The 20063-nt window shown below is 43.1% G+C and overlaps 1 protein-coding gene across 6 annotated transcripts in view; it reads left to right on the top strand.

The window, feature by feature from the left end:
- The window catches only part of RHBDL1 (rhomboid like 1), a 1038041-nt gene that overhangs the window by 666838 nt on the left and 351140 nt on the right, over nucleotides 1-20063 (top strand). The window lies entirely within an intron of this gene.

Raw genomic sequence — 20063 nt, 5'->3', positions numbered from 1 at the left:
GTTGTTCACTGAAAGCACTGAGGCACACTGAAACGTTTTGGTGACAGTTCAACCATGGAAGACTGTGAGTTTTTCTCCCTTACAGCAGTGTGCATAGGACAAACACGGAATAGTTAATTATTGAAGGGGCAGCGAGAGGGACAATGAGCGCCAGATGCTACATGCATGGCTATTTGAGTTTGGGCCAGATGGATTGGTTTTCCTGTGAGCCTTTCTGTTCTGGCTTTCTTTGGTAGTGTCAGGCAGGGCGTGTTAGTGGATGTCAGCCCGTCAATTTGCATATATTACATGCGTTGTTATTCAGTCCACTCCCAAATGACATATATGTGCTCAGTATGCTTGGAGAACTCATTATTCAAATATAGTTAAATGATACATCATTACCAGCAACGTTTGAATATGAGTTTTCCTCATGTTTTTGACAGGGTTGGATTGTTCTGTGTTTCACGGGATGATCTTATACAGCTGCGTTCTTTCATTTCATTGTGAACTCTGCTGAGTGGATTTTGAGTGATGGCATTTTCATTGTGTTTGGAGTGTTTTTTTTTTTTGCAATTTGTTTTTGGGTTTAGCCGGCGGACGGTTTTCTCTTCCGTTTCAGCAGCTTTCTTCCTTCCTGTATGTTTACCAACGCTTGATGGGTTACGAGATGAACAAAAGTGCTCCGAAAAGACATATGTTGTCTTAGTATGTTGTAAAACCATTATTGGTATTGTAGCCGCTAACCACTAGACGGGTTGAAATGTGATAATCACCAACTACAACAGTTTGTACATGAATTTTACTCGTGTTTTGGTGTTTGGGAATTCTGGTGGGTTTCCATTTTGTACTGGGTGTCCGTGAGTTGGGTCATTTGAATCCTGTTGTTTTTAACAACTTTTCTCCACTCAAGGCAGGATCAGAATGTTCTGTAGTTCATGGGTACCCCCCTAGGGTGTCAGTCTGTGTGCCAATGATCATAAGCCTGCACAACTATGATGCGGTGGTGAGTCGGGATTTGTGGGAACTAGAGTGATAGTCGGATGTTGGAGGGTGCTGTTTCGGTGTTTTCATATGTGTAATGGCTAGCTTTTGTTATCTAGTTGTCATGGATGCTTTAGTGGGGCAGTAAACTGTGAAATGTTCAGGAGTGCTAATTATATGTTGAGCAGATTTAGTTTTGTGGAATCATTGTTCCTGTCCTGGACTTTTAGTGAATTTTGACACACATTGGCTATTGGCACATGGTTATTGTAGGCCTTGTTTTCATTTAGTGTCTGCGGAAAGCGGGACTGGCATCAGGAAATCAGTCAAATGGGTTAGTCTCGAAGTTGTTTGCTAGCAATTCTCTCTCCATCAAAATGGAATGTTTTGGAGTGCCTCTGCCCGTCACCTTTAGTTGGATTGCGTCATACTCATGACATTTTGTTGTGTTAATGATGGAGCTTTAATTATGCAATGTGCTTTCTATTTTATGATGGCATTGACTGATACTTCAAAATGCAAGGTTGGGGTGATGTGGGGGATGCTAGTTGCATTTATGTGACACTTCACTTTGAATGCCTTGATTTCTCAGAGACATCATCAGTAGTTGATGGACATATTCGATGCATGTTTGGTGTTTTCCTTGTGCATGGTGTTTCATTTTGTTCATGTGGGTAGCTTATGTTGTTTTACATTGTTTGTCTAATTGGGGCTGTATCAATGTTGATTCAGTTTGGTGATTGATTACTTGGGGCTTTTATTTGTTCCATGCTTCATTTATTTTGGGACTCTCAAAATAGTGTCATTTCTCGGTTGTGGTGATTGGTGATTTAAGGTGGAGGAGGCAGTCTTGAATTAATGCTGGGGTTACTGTGGTGGAAGTGACCAGCTTGCTTCGAGTGTGGGATATGGCCTTGTGGGGAGGCGGTGTGTTTCTGTATGGATCGGATTGTGGTGGTGGAACTGTTGTGGATTTACGTTGAGGTTTTTGCTGTGATATTGAGTTGTTGATGTAATTTGATCGAGTTAACTTTAAGGTTGCCCTTTTTGGGTTACAGGGGTTTTATTGGGGAGTTTGGGTTATTTAGGAGAGGAGTCCAGGGTGTTCGACTTCTTGGAATGTGTTTAGAATTTTTTTCTATAAGCTGTTTTTAGTGTTTTGCATCTGTTTCAGAGGGGGGTTGGCGTTTCCGGTTGGGGTCACAAATAATTTGGAAGGTTGGTTGCAGGGATCACTTTTGCATTGGCCGGGGGTGGATAAGCTGTGTTTGAAAATGGGGGATCAAATGCGAGTTGTCTCATGGAATGTGAATGGTCTGAACAATATACAGAAAAGACGGAAAGTTTTGGCTTATCTGAATGACTTAAAAGGAGACGTCTATTTTCTCCAGGAGACACACCTTTTGAAAGGTGATTTGGATGCTTTGAGGAAAGGTTGGGTACGGAGGGCTTATGGTTCATCTTTTGAGTCACGGTACAGGGGTGTGGTTATTCTTATTAGGAAACATGCACTGATCAAGGTTGTCAACTAAATATGTGACAGGGAAGGTAGAATGGTTGCTTTTTTAACTAATATTCAGGGTAAAGAAGTGACCTTTTGTAATGTTTATGCTCCGACGTCGGATGATGGTACCTTTTTCAGAAAGGTGGCTCAAACAATTCAAAACCTTAAGTCCAGTAACATAATCTTAGGGGGGGACTTCAGTACAGTTATTGACTCTGCTATGGACAGGAGTAGTACCAGACATTGCAGGAGGGTTGACATGCAATCTCGGGCTTTTCGGGATCTGCTGGAGGAACATAATCTGAAGGACTGTTGGAGGATTGACAATCCTTCAGTGAGAGAATATACTTTTTATTCCGGTGCACATGCTACGTATTCCAGAATTGACATGATTTTGATGGCAGGAGACATGTTGCAAAACTATAAAAGGAGTGATATGGGTAATATTGTGCTGACTGACCATACACATGTTTCAGTGGATTTGAAGTGGAGTTACACTATGTGTAGATCAAAATCTTGGAGACTAAATACTATATTGTTGGACAATCTAGAGGAGATGGACAAAATTGCGACTGAAATTGACTATTTTGTTCAGGAGAATTGTACTGGTGAAGTAGGATCTGATATGATATGGGAGGCATTCAAGTGCACGGTTCGGGGTATGTTTATTAGTTTGGCGAGTGGTTCGAAGAGAAAATGGGACAATACACAAAATGTACTGGAACTGAAGATTAGGGACTTGTCTGGGGTTCTGATGGTGGAGCCTACGAGAGTGGACTTGCTTCCTGAGTTAAACAGATTGAAAAGAGAGTTGAGGGAGCTGATATCTAATAGGGTGGATAAGAGGTATTTTCATCAAAAATGCGCTTATTTTGAACATGGGGAGAAATGTGATCGCTGGTTAGCGTATAGATTGAGGTTGAGGGAGTCTGAGCGCTCGATCATGTCTATTACAGACTCTAATGGCAAGGTCACTTTCAGTCCGGAAAGTATAAATGAGGTATTCAGACAGTTTTATGAGGAATTGTATAAGAATGAAACCCATATTGATGCAGAGAATGGAGATTTTTTGGAGGGGGTTCAGGTTCCAGATATTTCAGAGGAGGAGGCTACTTTACTAGAGGGAGATATCACGGTGGAGGAGGTCAAGAAGGCAATTTCGAAATTGAATGTTGGTAGGTCTCCGGGGCCAGATGGACTGCCAGTGGAATTCTATAGGTGGTTGCCTAATTCTGCGTTGACGCTGTTGACGGACATGTATAAGACCTCAAAGGCTAGGGGTATACTTCCTGACACTACTAGACATGCTACTATTTCTGTCTTTTTAAAGAAAAACAGGGATGAATCACTGGCGTCCAGTTACAGACCGATTAGTTTGATTAATGTGGACAATAAGATTCTGGCTAAGATTCTAGCTCTGCGAATAGAAAATCGTTTGCCTAAATTGATAGATCGGAATCCGTCTGGTTTTGTTAAAGGTAGGATGACGTCCAGCAACATGCGGACACTGCTTTGTACTATCGCGAAAGCGTCTGAGTTGTCGGAAGACTCGGCTGTTATATCACTTGATGCGGAGAAGGCGTTCGATAGAGTTGATTGGCAGTTCATGTTTAAAGTATTGGACAAGATGGGTTTTGGGATTCAGTTCTGTTCATGGATTAAACTGCTGTATACCAGGCCTACAGCTGATGTTAAAACTAATGGTCTGAGATCCAAACCTTTTGAATTGGAACGTGGCACAATACAAGGATGCCCATTGTCACCTTTGTTATTTGTACTTAGTATTGAACCTTTGGCTATAAATTTGAGAAATGAGGAGGGTTTACAGGGCATAACTTGTTGGGGAATGCAGCAAAAAATGTGGTTATACGCAGATGACTTATTATTGGTCCTCAAGAACCTTGGAGAGTCAGTGACGGTTCTTATGAACATTCTCGAGGCCTTTCACCAGTGCTCTGGATACAAGATCAACTGGGAAAAATCAGAGGTTTTACCATTGGTGCCGCTGTGTGACAAACAATTTATTACCAGATTGGGCTTTAAGTGGTGTGCTGATAAACTACTGTACTTGGGGGTTTGGAGTTTGCCCACTGTTGCTAATTCTGTGAATGTAAATATGACTATGGTGTGTACTAATTTCAAATTGGATTTGGATAGATGGTGTTTGTTGAACCTTTCCCTTTGGGGGAAGGTGAATGCTTTAAAAATGGTGTTGACTCCTAGAGTAAACTTTGTTCTGAGTATGGTCCCATTAGACATTGGGAAACATTTTTGGCGTGAGTTGGATAGACTTATGCAGGAGTTTCTGTGGGATCACAAACCTCTGCGTCTGAAAATTAGCAAACTGCAATTGCCTTTGTCCAAGGGTGGGCTGGGGGTCCCTAATTTCAAGGCATACCATCTGGCTTTTATGTCACGGAATATATTCGCTTTTCTCAAATCGGAGCATGACGATTGGGTGTGTGCTGAGTCTAGCCATATAGGCCCTTTGTTGCCTGGGGCTGTGTTGACCAGTAAGCCACGTCGAGCTGAGATGGTAGGCCCACTGACCAGGAGTTCGCGGAACTCATGGGTGGCATTGTGTGAGTGTTTGGGTTTCAATGCGCTGAAAGATCCGAGTGCTTCCATTTGGCTGAATCCAAGTGTTACACATGAGGGTAATGTTTGTTCTGACATCAGTAGTACCTAGCTGGGGTGCGGTGGATTGGCGATCTGTTCAACGGCTTGAATTGGATGATGGCTAGGGAGATACAGTTGAATTTTGACATTCCTACTTTTCGCCTGGCAGATTATCGCAAGATCAGGAGGGCTGTAGGGGTTGTGGATATGGAAAGGAAAATCAATACAGACATGCTTGGTTGGGAGCCTGGGGTGAGTGGATGTGGCCTAGTTAGTTATGTTTATAGACTGGTTGTGTCCAATTATCGGGCTAATGATGATTTAAGATTGGATTGGAATGAGAGAATTGGTGAAGACATTAGGGAGGATGATTGGATGTGTATTTGTGAGAATGTGAAGCTGTCTTTCAGACAGGTCGCGTCAAATAAAGATCTTGAATAGGACATACTGGACGCCTGAGAGAATGATGAAGAGGGGTATGTGTAACAGCTCTGAATGTTGGGCATGCTTCCATGAGGTGGGCACCTTTGAGCATATGTTGTGGGAGTGCTCAATGGTGAGGGGTCTGTGGTTTGAATTTGACCAGATGTGTGAAAAGATTCATGGAGTGAAGGTTCATATGGATTTTAAGACCATAGTACTGGGTAGTGGGGATTTGTTGGACGACCTGACTACTTCTCAGAAGAAATGGATCTTTCGTGGGGCAATGGTGGGGAAGAAGCTAATTTTGAGTCAATGGAAAACATCTACCCCTGTTACTATTGAGGAATGGATTGCAGAGATGCATTCTCTAGCGGATATGGAGAGAGTGCTGTATCGGAGAGAAAGAAGGATGCGTTATTTAATAAGATTTAGGGCAATTTTTTTTTATTGTATTAGACCTGTTTATTGATTATAATGTGACTCCTTGAGGGGATGGGGGTGTTTTCTGATGTATATAGTTTTGTTGGTTTTGATATGATTAGTGCATGATGTTATATTATTGTACATATATTTCTATGATATGAACTGTTTTGAAAATAAAATTTAAAAAAAATAAAAAATTTTTAAAAAAACATGGCAAATCAGGACCCACTAAAAACAAATAAAAAAAATCATTTGTGTGAAGTCTAAAGGGCCTAGTTAATGGATGCTGAAGAGTTTTTGTCTCTCAAGCCAGATGGGTGTCTGACGTCATGTGGCACTCTTAATGGCAGGCCATCCCCCAGTCATGCCAGGGATAGCCCACACAATTTCTTAGCATTTTCTGGGATTTTACAGTTTGGCCAATGAAGTGTGGGCTTTCTGTTGATCCAGCAGAACAATACATTCCTGTCATGCATGCGCAAAGCGCTTCTGCTCCGGCATGGAAGGTTCAAGGCAATTGTCTTTCAGATGGGGAGCCTGAGCAAAGTCAGGAATAGGGAAAGGTTACTTTGCCTATGCCTTCACATCCCACTAGAAATGTAATTTTGGCTAAACACAGAGTCTTTCTCCCCATTCACAAAACTGCACTTTAAACTGGGAGCCCTCCTAGCCACACACAACATCCACATCCGTCAATATGCCAACGACACAGCTATACCTCAAGATCGACCCCATCAAGGACCTCCATAGGCTCAAAACCTGCCTCTCACTGATCCAGACCAAATTCATACTCCTCACCAACAACACCCAGACATATAGACCTGGCTAACAACCATGAACTCTGAGGGCTTCACACCTGAGTTCACCTCCTGTGCAAAGATCCACTGGTTCCACATCAACAAACACCTCTCCTTCAAGACACACATACCTAAGAAAACTCAGACAACTTGGTATCAGCTCTCCCTCCTGTGCAAAGTCAAGCCCTTCCTATTTCCGGACAGCTTTAGATCAACCATTCAAGCACTGGTGCTATCCCACCTGGAAGGGGGCAATGCATTCCTCAAAGGCCTCTGTCATCCTCCTGAGTGCCCCTGAGAAGTTTCCTACATGCGGCCGCATGCCTCATCAAGGGTCTACGCAGATACAACCACATCACCCCAGCCCTCATCAACCTTCACTGGCTCCCACTACAAGCACAAATCTCCTTCAAGTCTTTCTGCACCATCTATAAGGCAGTCGCCCTCAAGTCACCAAGCAACCTTGCAGCGAAACTCTGAATCTCCGGCAGACAGCGCACCACCAGAAGCCAGGACAGTGAAGACTTGAAATCTGCTGCTGCTAAAAGGAAAGAATCTGAAAAGAATCCTTCTCTGCCAAGGCCCCAAGACTATGAGCCGCCTCTCCTTCAGCATCAGACTCGCCCCCACGCTCCTACAATTCAGATGAGAACTCAAGACCCACCTCTTCGAGGACTGTCTCCTCCTCAACACCTAGGCCATCATCTCACCCCTCGTGCCACCTGACTCGCTAGACGCCATCCGCCACTCTCCTCCCCGCCATCAGGTACAGCTGTACCCCTCCTCTCGCCCCAGCTGTATATCTGTTTTGTTGTTACCACTGATAAGAGCTCTGTTATGCTATGTTATGTTATGTTGTACACCTCTGTAATGTGCTCCGTTATGTATCTATATTGGTGTATACCTCTGTAAAGTGCTCTGTTGATTATCGAAGATAGCTCCACACTCAATAAATACCATAATAAGAAGAAAAACATGGCATTTAATCATCCATGAGGCCTTTGAATAGATTTCATATACTTACATAGAACCACCAATGTGTATCTCCCAAGATGATAGGCTCACATTGTTTTGGCAAAGAGTCATTTTCACTCCTGGTATTCATTACACACTGCAAAATACACACATCTTTGCATTTAACATGATGTCAGTTTCTGTGTTGAAAAGTGGTCCTCGGTCGCCTCAAATGAAAGATACTAAAATTGCTTTGAATTTCAAATGCGAGGCCCAGTTTGAACTCTTAATTTTCAGGGTGCACAGCATTTTGATGTTTAGCAGTTTCAGTGAAAAATGCTGCTTTTTGTCTCTCAGCCAACAATGGGCCTTTCCCTTCTGCAATCTAGTTCCAGTTTCCATTGCAGAAGTATATTGATATGAATTCACAAGGTACACTGGCAGTGTGACAGTTTCTCTCTATGCGTTTCCCATGTCTGCACTGTTTTGGCCCAATGGGATTTCCTATTAATTTTAGCTAAATGTATCCTACAAGCCCCCCCACCCTCTCGCCTTGCTCTTGGCCGTTTATTTCCATCTGGGACAGAACAGGGAAGAGTGGGATTTTATTTCCAGTTCGTTTCCCCTAGACAACGTCCTGCTCCTTTTCCTTCCTTAGGGAGTGACCTTGCTGGCCTCCTTATTTGTGCATTCCAGGGTATGATTATAGATCCCCTCCCTTGCTTTTGTTTCCTCATTTTTTTCTGAGTCCATGGGGTCCTCTCCGGAATCCACTACTGTAGTTCCCCAGGCTGGAAGGGAAGGAGATGCATGTTCTATAGATAGAAATAAAATGAAAAGAGAGGTTGAGTATTTTGTACAAACTTATTTCCCCAGAATACATTACAGACAATTATGGGACAACATAACATATTTATAATAGACAACATTTGAGAGAATTATATGACCTTCATCACATTTTCCAAACCAATTTTTTTCTTCACATTTTCAATGAGTATTAATTCAATTACTCCCATAATGCCTATTTTAGTGTCCACCCAGGCTTTTCATTCTTACCTTTCACTCATCAGATGGTTCCTCGGTTCTATCTTTATTAGGCTTCTCAATCAGTCATAAAGCTTGTCTGGGATGACATATTTTCAACTAATTGATATGGACCCATATCTCTTCTATCTGTTCTCCTAACTTATATGCCACAGGTAATATTTTGTCTACAATTTGAAAGCTCCCACACCCAGATGGAAGACATTTCCGTTCCTTGGTTTGATTCCTCTGAAAATTGTACAGGTAAACCTTGTCACCTACCTTGTACTCCTTCTTTGTGGTCTTTAGGTCGAAGTATGTTTTCATTCCTTCAGCCGACTTCTCTAAATTGCGCTGAGCATAAGCAAAAGCATGCTGTAGTTGCTTCCTTACATTTACAATGTACTCATGAAACGCATTCATCAGTATCTGCTCCTGAGTTCCATAGATCAGATGCTGTGGTAAAACCATTTTGTATCTGGCCATAAGCTCGAATGGAGACATTTTAGTTGCAGAAGATGGTGTAGACCTAATAACCATCAGGACAGTGGCAGTGTACACTTTTGACCCTTGGATCTGTGCCAGCACTGGATCAATATGGAGCAGTGGCCATCTTGACATGTAGAAACCAGAGTGATTTGAACACTATGCACTCCCTGTTCAATTGTTTGTATTGTATATAGATGTAAATTAATGTTTAGTATATAACATTTAAGTGAAGTTAAGTGTAATTTAAGGTGCAGAGGAGAAAAAGACAACCTTGACATCTAGGTTGTACAACATATATGAACAAAGAAAAAGTTCCCAATTAGGGAACTCACATCCCCTGCACACTATCTGTTGTCTGGATAAGCAGACTAGTAATTTAGGATGTAGTTATAGTCATATTTACATGATCTCAAATAAACCTTCACAGTCAGACATGCAGGGCCTCATTACGACCCTAGCAGTAGAGTCATAACGGCGCTGGTAGTGCTGCCGGCGCTGTTATCACTCTACCGCCAACATTACGAGATCTGCTCGCGGGGCCGCTATGTACACCTGGTAGACCAGACGTGCATAGCGACACCGCTAGCAGAACATGATGCTAACAACGGTCGTTATTAACGGGACCGTTGTTAGCATCCTCCCCATTCCCATTGAGCCCTGTGGGGTCTCAAATGGGAATGGGGACGTACCGGGTCCGGGTCCCGCTAATGGGAATTACCGGTCCCGCAAAGGTCAGAATGGCCCGGTAATTCCCGTTGTTCGGGACCCGGACCCGAGTTTAGGGGCAGCCATGCCGGTAAAAACGGTATGGCTACCTCCAAACTCGTAATGAGGCCCATAGTCTTTTTCTGCAATTACATAAATCCAAGAATGACAATATATCAAGTATTTATCACAAGAATCTTCTTTTTTTATTCATGATGATGATGCAGAGAGGTCCCAATGCGTTTCGAGTGAAAGTCACTCCTCATCAGGGGCATATGTGATTCTATAGAGAAAGTGCATATAAAATATCTTTTAGTAAAGCTCACATATGTAACACTGTAATTCAAGCTAACATTATATGTCCATATACATAATCATAAAAAAATCTTATGCTGAAGAAAAAATGCTGTAAACACTATAACCCGCAAGGCTACCTCCAAACTCGTAACGAGGCCCATTATGTCTAATACCTCTGACTTGGATGTCGCTGATACCTTAGCTGCAAGGTATAATGACCAGCTGGTGTGTATGCTGGACAGCATAGCACCAATGAGGACGAAGCTGGTCAGACATCACATAAATCACTGTAAATGGTTCTCTCAAGCTCAAGCAAAAAAAGAGGAAGGCAGAACTACGTTGGAACAAAGACAACTCTGCAGAAAATAAAACCATCTGGAAATAGATTGAGAAACAATATAGAAAAGGTATATATGAAGCAAAGAAAGAATATTTTAATGGTGAAGACGAAAACTCGGGAAACAATATGAAAAAACATTTCAATGTCTTGAGAAGGTTGGAAAAGTCTCACTTAAAGGAGTGTTCCGGGACTTTTTTTTTATTGTTCCTATGGTTCGGCCATGTGTTTTTAAGCATAAATCGGTAGATCGTAGAAAACTTTCCTATGGACCTTACCCGACTATTCGTCCATTAACGCACTCGAAAACATCCGCCATTTTATGATAATCCTCTCACTTGCCGCATCGCCCTGGCTCACCTGCTTTTGCGGCACTAAATCAAATCCCCCGCCCCTGAAACAGACTTGATCAAAACATTCATATTCCCCGCCTCTATCCGTGACGTGACTGAGCTGCGTAGGCAAACGCGCCCAGGCGTCTTCTACGCGACTCCACACAGAACCAGGAAATCAACACAGATGAGCTCACACAACACAGCGCGCCACAATTGGGAATATGAAACTGTACTTTTAAATTAAACCGCAAGATTGTAAATTTGGTAAAGTACATTTATTTGACATCAAATGTTTTGAGAATATTCAGCGATTAGCATTTTTATTTGCGCACGTTCCAAAAAGTTCGTTTCGAGGCACACGATGTTCCTTTGCTGTACACAGGGTCTTAGATCATCTCACAATACAGCGCCACAATTCGGAATATGAAACTGTGGTTTAAAAGCAAACGGCAAGATTGTACATTTGGCAAAGTACATTTATTTGACATCAAACGTTTTGAGAATATTCAGCGATTCGAATATTGAGCGGTCGCACTGATAATCGCATGGCTGTTCCAACAACGAGGCACTAGGCCACCACAACGGTATGTATGTTGCATCGAGCCGTTAGTACCGCGTAAGGGCATACTTGTACTTGGCGATCGTCCCATAAAATGATCAGGGTGGTAACATTGTTCACGCGGAGAAGCAACTGGCGGCTAAAAAAGCCATCCGCCGGTGTCTGGTACTCGTGACACATGCAGTAATGCATGATGTACCTGTTTGAAAAACATAAAAAATGAAATTAGTCTCACCATCAGATCTTTATTAAAATTATTCATTTTATATATTAGGTCGGGAAATTATTTCATAGCTAGGACAGTGAAACTGGGTATTATACATCAGGGGGGGGCCGTAGGATACTGAGACAGTCCCCCCGTGCAGGGGTTGACAGGGAGGCAGTGCAGGTGTAGAGTGGAAGGGCCCAGGACCGAGGTCGCAGACAGTGGACCAGTTGTAGCAGGGGCGAGGGAGAGAGAAAGCAGAAGCAAAGAGGAATGTTTTGAGGTGCTTCCGTAAAAGGAGATGGTACTCTTCAAGATAGTGCGCGGTACAAAACAATATGCCACATAGAACGAACAAGTACAACTTAACCCGTCTTTAAAGCTACTGTATAGTAATTAAATTGCGGTATAAACTCATCTAAAGAGTTGTGTCTGTGCGTAGGGCAGCCCCGAAATACCACTCCTTCTATGCCGACGTTATTTCTTCTAATGAACGAACATGAAATGGCTTTCGTTTCTGAAATTATATTCATTATCGTGTCTTACGTTATTGCCCCACACCCCCAAAAAGAAGTCTTTCGGGATGGTCCCGGCCTGTCAAGGTCAAATAACAATAGAACCTTATACTGAGTCGTGGGCCATTCCGGCACCCGAGCAAAAAATCAAAGCAGCTGACCTTCACTTTGAACGAGCACACATTCCTAGTTAGCTACATTCAGTGTAAGGCCATCTCACAGGACTTGAAATTTACACTCCATCTTTGCAGCCCCAGAGAGCCATAAATACGGAGACATTCTATATTTTTTGAAAAATGTTTTATATTACTGTTTGGTTGGATAGACACATTGCATGTACACTGAGCAATCACTTTTATTTACACATTACATAGATACACATATTCAATGGGCCTGCAACATGAGGAGACTCGAGAGAACAGACAATCAAATTACAATCATTTAAACCGTGATGTGTATTTCTCAATGAGCTCTGCTTTAGGTGGACATGGAACAGAGGCAATGTTGGGTGGCAATGCAGTTGTCCCCTGCACAGGTTCGTTCACAACTCCATGTATGTGCCTATCTATAACATCAACAATAAGTCTCTCAATAAACTCATATTGCATATCCTCAAACACTGGTTTGATCACCCATTGTTTACTTCTTTTAGTGAAGGCCTTATTGTAGCGAAGCGTCCCTAAAGTTCCGGTCGTCCTACTTTGTTGACGGCCAAAATTATGGTTATGTGCCAAGACCGCTAGAAGAGTCCGATTTATCATGCCCTCCATGCCAAAATGCAATCGTTTTGGCCTGTTCTTTAGGCACATATTGTGGAACACCTCAAAATCTCCTGTGTGGCAGAATTCCGTGAGTCCCCTCAAATCTCTTGTTATACTTTCATCAAATACAATCTTTTCAATGGCTTTGTGAGTGGGTGATGAAGGAATCAACCACTTCTTCTTCCGTGCCTCCTCTGTGGACAAATGGCCATGTTCACAATTGTGAAAATGTTGGTTTGTGTTCCAATGGTGAACGTTTGTACAGTGAAGCATTACTGACCGCCATTTTTCCAGTAGAATTTCCAACGACCCTCCACATGTTTTTGAGCTCCACCAAAGATGGTTGCTGATTGACTTGGACCACTGTGAAATACCTTGCATTTCTTTTTTTTTACCTGCAGCCGACATTTTTTTATTGATTGTTTTTGCAAGATGCCAAACGTCAAATTGGTGATTTATATTTTTGTACTCTTCTCTCATTGTCTTGGCAATTGAAACGTGTCTGTCCGTGGCTATCAGGTCGATCACCATTCCCCGCGATTGTAGTTCTTGCAATGATGCTACAAAGCCAACTTTCTCCATGGCCACTGAGGATGTACTTTGTGACACCTGCACGACCACCGAACTCACAATTTTCTTACTTTCCATGTCCTGAAAGTGGTAGGTGCAGTACTTGGCTGAAAATCCTGGGCTGTCGCACTGTCCATCACCGGCTAGCCTGAACCGTTTGCCCGCGAATGTACTATCAATAGACATTTTTTCCATTCTCCAAGCTTCGCTAATGGCTGGAAATAGATAATCGGTTTGGTATTTGTAGAACTGAGTTTTCGCAATGAAATGGATTCCCACAAACTGAAAGAAAGACTCTAACTTTTTAAAACTTGAACCACTAAAAAGTGCAGCCGCTGCACAAAGTAGATTGCCTGCTGGCAGTTGTCCCAGCATGGGTTGTGCAGACCATGAGAAAGGATGATATTTTGTACAGGTGGCATGTATTTTAAGGTTAGTGCCTCGAATTGCACGAGTCACATTAATCAATGGCTCCCCACATACTTCCCCACCTACCGAATGCCCACATTTCAACCGAATAATAATATCAATCAAACAACTATCGAATACAATGAATTTGGCCTCTTTCCTTATACTGTCACTCTGTATCCCAGCTGGTTCGGCCTGTAACGTTGAGGACATGTCACTCACATGAAAGGTAGAATCTCCGATATCGTCTTCCGCTATGTTCAGTGATATTGATGGTGTTTCATTGTAGTCCACTTCATTCTCTTCCATTGCAACATCTGTTCCTTCTCCGGCGATGGGTGAATAAGACAATTTCTTCAACTTTCTCGCGGTCTTAGTTTTTGCGGGTGTGGATTCTGTGAATTGATCTCCGACTGCATCCGAACTACCAGGAGGACATTCACTATCAATGGCTGGTGCTGGTATAGCTCCGTTGTCAATCACTTCATATTCTTCCCATTGGCACGATGCATCTCCAGTCTCAAGTCCCTGCCAAAAGGTTTGACAAGCAACATCTCTCGTTCGCTTCACTGTCTGTGTAGATCTAGTTCGTACACCCACTCGCAACTAGAGGACAGATTGGAAAAGGGATGTTCAGTTTAAACACAACTTACAGTATTGAACTATTAACAGTGAAAAACAACATAATATAGTGACCAGGACACTAACCTTCTTTTGCTTTCTTTTCTTTGAAACTTTCTTGCCTCGAACTTCAACATCAGGACGCTGTTGCTCCGACTCGTGTGTGCATGTCTCCACTTCCTTTTGCGCTGCAACGACTATATTTTCATGATAAGCACATCCATCACGCACTGACGCTCCATCGACTCCCTGAAAAATAGAACTTTCATTAGTATGTATAATAATATCGAAAACACAAAATGTACTTGGGGACCAATACCCACGTACATCTCAATAGCAAAACACGAATGAACGCTTTGTGTAGAACATTCAAACGACAATTATTCACGCATAGTTGTTCTAGTTAGATGGAACTGTCAAGATCCATACCTCGGGCTCCTCATAGACTTCCATTGATGATATTATTGAAGATGATGCTTCAGTGACTCCCTGAAACACAGTAATTGCATTAGTATGGTTTTCTATTTTGATAAAAAGAACAGAAACTTTGTGCAGGCGTCAACGGCTCATCTAAATAGACCTGCACAAATGATCAGTTGTCTAAAATAAATAATGGATATGTAAATATGATTCGATTTGCTCGATCGTTGGAAGTGTCACCACCCAGAGATCTGCATCAACTACTAGGGGTGATGTTCTTGTAGAAGAAGGTCCGTCATCTCCCTGAAACATAGTACTTGCGTTAATAAAGAAGGAAGTATAGCGGATGTAATCACGTCATATGATTTCGCTTGATCGAACTGTCAGTATCCATACCTCGAAATGCATAAGAACGTCAAGGGACGATGTAACTGCGGTGCACACTTCTGCAAGCTGTTGCGCCGAACCGTAACTGCATGCTCCCCCTTCTTCTTGGACTAGTGCTCCATCGACTCCCTGAAACATAGGACTTTCATTAGTAATGAACACAATATTGAAAAAAGAAGACACATAGGAGGGCGACGACAGAAGGACATATCAATGGCTAAAAACAAAAGAAACATTGTGTGTAACAATCACGCTACAAGAATGCAAGATCTGATGATCTCCATCGATGGAACTGTCCGGAAACGTACCTCGAGCATCTGAGTGACATCAACGGTAGTCGTCAATACGTTGGACTCCTCAGCATCTCCCTGAAAGACAGTACTTGCATTATTTTGGATAACAATAATTATAACTGAAAACAAAGACTAGAGGACGAGTACAAGGGTGTACCATTAGGTAAAATAATTACACGATAAATTAAAACTATTGATTTACATGCCTAAAACAAGTCAGTGGCAGAATAGCCAAGTAAGATTACCCGATAGGCGCTTGAAGTGGCTGATGACTGCAATAACGACACGGATGGAGAATCTTCAGCCTTCATATTGAGTGGATACATAAATGGGGAAATTATTGTTAGATAATGCTACACACTACCGCAAGGCCGAGAGATAAATACGTAAACTTGACTCACCAGTGGAGGGATGTGGACGAATAGAGTGGGAATAGCGGTTGAGAGCAATTTTCGCCTCGCTCGCGGTGTGTTCTTCTTTATTAGCAATGATGTGGAGTACATGTCTGAGCAAAAGTGCCTGCTGCAGATGCGGTATCGATCACCCCTCTTGTCCGCAAAGACTTCTAGGACTCTACTTTCAAGCTCAGACGGTGGATATCCGCAATATCGGACCCATTCTCTTATCTGATCTATTGTCTTAGGGAAAACATGCATTATAGTACCTTCAGATTTATTATGGGTCTTCGAAGGGCAACCGCCAATGGAACAGGCAGGCATTGTGGAAAGTTCTGAAAAGTAAAGATCAACAATTCTCTATGAATACCAATGTGTTAAAAAATTAAATGACACATAAAAGGTTAAATGCAAGGTTCGTTTTGGTTCTTGGAACTATACACGTTATTCACATGCGGATAAGTATTTGAATAACTTTAAAAAAATAGAAAGATAATTTGACTAGACTCAAAACATGTGACTAGTTCCTTGCATGTACTGTCTTGAACGAAAAGAAATTGAACGCAAAATGGTTATGGTACATGGCCTTACCTTGACGAACAAACAGTTAGATGCAGGGATCAGAGTAGTTTCTTGTCGTAGAACAGGGAGCAGTTCACAGGTTGCAAACTGAGGAGTTTCCTCGAAGTGGTCACGGAAGTTCACAGAGACGAAGAGCAGATAACCAGCACCTTCACGGGTTGACTAGCAAAGCGCAAAGAAGTGCTCATTAGAAATATGAAGTGGGTTATAAAGAATTCGAAACAGGGGTGTGTTTGTGAATGAATGACGTGTATATGTCGTGGCATTATGCGGTTTGCAGGGGGCCGTCCAGCGTGAGGGGGGATGCTTGGCAGGAGACACGGGGTCTGGAGGTAGACATGGGAACAACAACCCATGCTCTATAGACCACTTTGAAGTGTACATGGTCTTTGGCACCTCTTGGCCTTTATCGCTCCCTGACAGCTCCACTTGCCAGCACAAGTACCCCGGTGCGAACTGCCTTTGATAGGGCGGGGGGTGGATTGGGGCGGTGGTCGTGCAGACAAGACACAGGAAGACTCGTGAATGGAGACACACTTATGTGGATTACAGGGGGCCGTCCAGCGTAAGGGGGTTGCTTGGCAGGAGACACGGGGTCTGGAGGTAGACATGGGAACAACAACCCATGCTCTATAGACCACTTTGAAGTGTACATGGTCTTTGGCACCTCTTGGCCTTTATCGCTCCCTGACAGCTCCACTTGCCAGCGCAAGTACCCCGGTGCGAACTGCCTTTGATAGGGCGGGGGGGTGGATTGGGGCGGTGGTCGTGCAGACAAGACACAGGAAGACTCGTGAATGGAGACACACTTATGTGGATTGCAGGGGGGCGTCCAGCGTGAGGGGGATGCTTGGTAGGAGACACGGGGTCTGGAGGTAGACATGGGAACAACAACCCATGCTCTATAGACCACTTTGAAGTGTACATGGTCTTTGGCACCTCTTGGCCTTTATCGCTCCCAACGGCCTTCCTTTTATTGCCAACGCTTGAACAAAGTGGTGTGGTAAGTATTTTTGGGGGAGGAGGCAAGGCCGGGAGGCTTGATGCCAACCCGCAAAATAACATATGTATGTCTGCTGCATATGGGTTCAACGGTTATGTGGATTGAAGGTGGGTGGCCAGCGTGAGGGAGGATGCTGGCAGGAGACATGTGGTGTGACAAGACAAGGCACAGGAAGACTATTCAATGGAGACACACCAGATTCATTTAAAAAATCAAAACAACCATTGTTAAAATATATGTTGGGTTTTATTTTAGATCTTAATTTCAATTGAACATAAATAATAAACATTACACATTATAAAGTTCCGGTTGCAGCACATCCAGGGAAAATCCGCGGTATTGTCCACTGTCGCTGGGGAAATGTTGTCTAATGGCAAGTACCGCACAGGCAGGTATTACTCTCCGAACGCGGTGTCCGAGCCTCCCGTGAAGCCACCAAGTGAAGCAACGATAGGCCACCAGCCTGTACCACCTGTGAAAATGAAAGATGCAAACTGTATTAAAATGACAAAACTTTCTTATCACTGTCGATTCAGGTAAAAAATGTCATTCTGCTTTGAAAAAAATTCTATCTAGAAAATGCACAATATGGAACCAATTCACATGCATTCGAATGATATGTAGATGTAATTTTATATGTGGGAGACGACCATGACATAGTAGTGGCATCACTGACATCACAACCAGAGTATACTTACTCGTTACTCGGATTACGCGGACGAACAGTGCCGCGAAGTTCGTGCATAAGCACCATCATCATCCTCAACACGGTCCGTGAGAGGCAGGCTTCCCTGAACTCTGGCAGCTCGGTGATGCATTGCGGACTTGGCTCGCCTTCCGAAATGTAGGCCAAGCACCCGGAATTTTCACGGCAGCAGCAGTTCTCCGCCTCAGTTGGCATTAGCTCGCACCGATTGCACGTGCACCAGGTGGAGACGCCGTCCATGCGACATGATCCAGGCTCTTCATCCGTTGACTGGTCCTCCCAACTGCCGTCCGAATCCCCATCGTTTTCGCGTGCTTGCCTTTCCAGTAGTTCCTCCTCGGTGTACTCGGGCTCGTACATATACGGCATTATTGTAGCCATTGTGTGGTAAAGAAAGTAAAATAATTTACAGAGATGGTACAGGTGTTCACAAGGCCTAGAAGCGGCGAAGGTAGCTGACCAGAGCACAGAAACGAGTCACAGAATACTCAAAGTAACACAGAGAGAGTAATGGAATCGAAAATCTGCTGCTGTGTGTTGTGAAACGGTGTGTTTATACTTATAGAGGAAAGAGGCGTCCTGCCATTTCCATGGCGACACTTCATTAGCTGAGGCGCAGCGATTGTTGACACGAGACGTGCTTTGGCGTTGGGAAATGGGCGGTACGCGTCTGCTGATGACAGGCTCAGAGGCGGGGGATATGATTTAGTGCCGCAAAAGCAGGTGAGCCAGGGCGATGGGGGGAAAGGATAGGATTATCAGAAAATGGCGGCTGATTTCGAGTGCGTTAATGGACGAAAAGTCGGGTAAGGTCCATAGGAAAGTTTTCTACGATCTACCGATTTATGCTTAAAAACACATGGCCGAACCATAGGAACAATAAAAAAAAAAGCCCGGAACTTTCCTTTAAAGTCAGACGCTCTTTACACTACGACAGAGGACTGTATAAATATGCAGCAATCCTTTGCGGATAAAATCTGTAAGGCACACGCATAAATTGCTGCAGATAACGTCCAGGGACATCATTTGGGGGTCGCAAGGGGTCGCAACTGTGACCCCTGTTGTCTCCCTTGCTACCCCTAGGGTCTCCTTTGCAACCCCTAAAAACAAACCGTAGCTCCTGGTTCTGTGGCCAGCACCATGTGGATCTTTATTTCTGGAGTGGCTGGCTTTTTTGTTCAAGCCTCTTAAAAAAACTGGGGGTTCCACAAATGTAACAGTGCTCCTAAATAAGAAAGAATACGAATAGAAAATAATTTGTCATTCTGGAATTCTTAACAAAAATTGCTAGACTCATTAAACGTCTATTTTAGGTCTATTTTACGTCTATTGTAGGCGCATTTCAGGGGTTGAATAAGATTTAGTCTGTCCTTAAACACCTTAAATTCACAATGCAGACAAAAACGTCCAAAAAGCATTTAGAGTATAATAAGCATCCATTTCGGACTATGTATTTTGCTTTTTGCAGGTTGCAGATATAGCATGTTTTTTTCTGCCGTTGTATCTGTTAACGATCATCACAAGATTTGATTTGATTTTTGATTTTTTGTATTTGTAACACGTCCACGACAGACTTAACCGTATAGGGGCGCAGTTGGAATTTTCAGTATTGAACTACAGATACAGAAACTCACCTGATAACTATTTTGTCACTGTGTCTTGAGTTGTCGAAACAATTAGAATTATTGAAACACAAAGGTTTTCAGATATTTCCTAAACTCGACAAGTGTCTGGCATTCCCTATTTTTTTGCGGAATACTGTTCCATAG

The sequence above is a fragment of the Ambystoma mexicanum genome, chromosome 2p (genome assembly GCF_040938575.1).
Source record: "Ambystoma mexicanum isolate Mex_15411 chromosome 2p, UKY_AmexF1_1, whole genome shotgun sequence".
In the NCBI taxonomy this organism is placed as follows: Eukaryota; Metazoa; Chordata; class Amphibia; order Caudata; family Ambystomatidae; genus Ambystoma; species Ambystoma mexicanum.
Note: the sequence above shows the minus strand (reverse complement) of the source record. Positions and strands in the feature narration are given on the sequence as shown.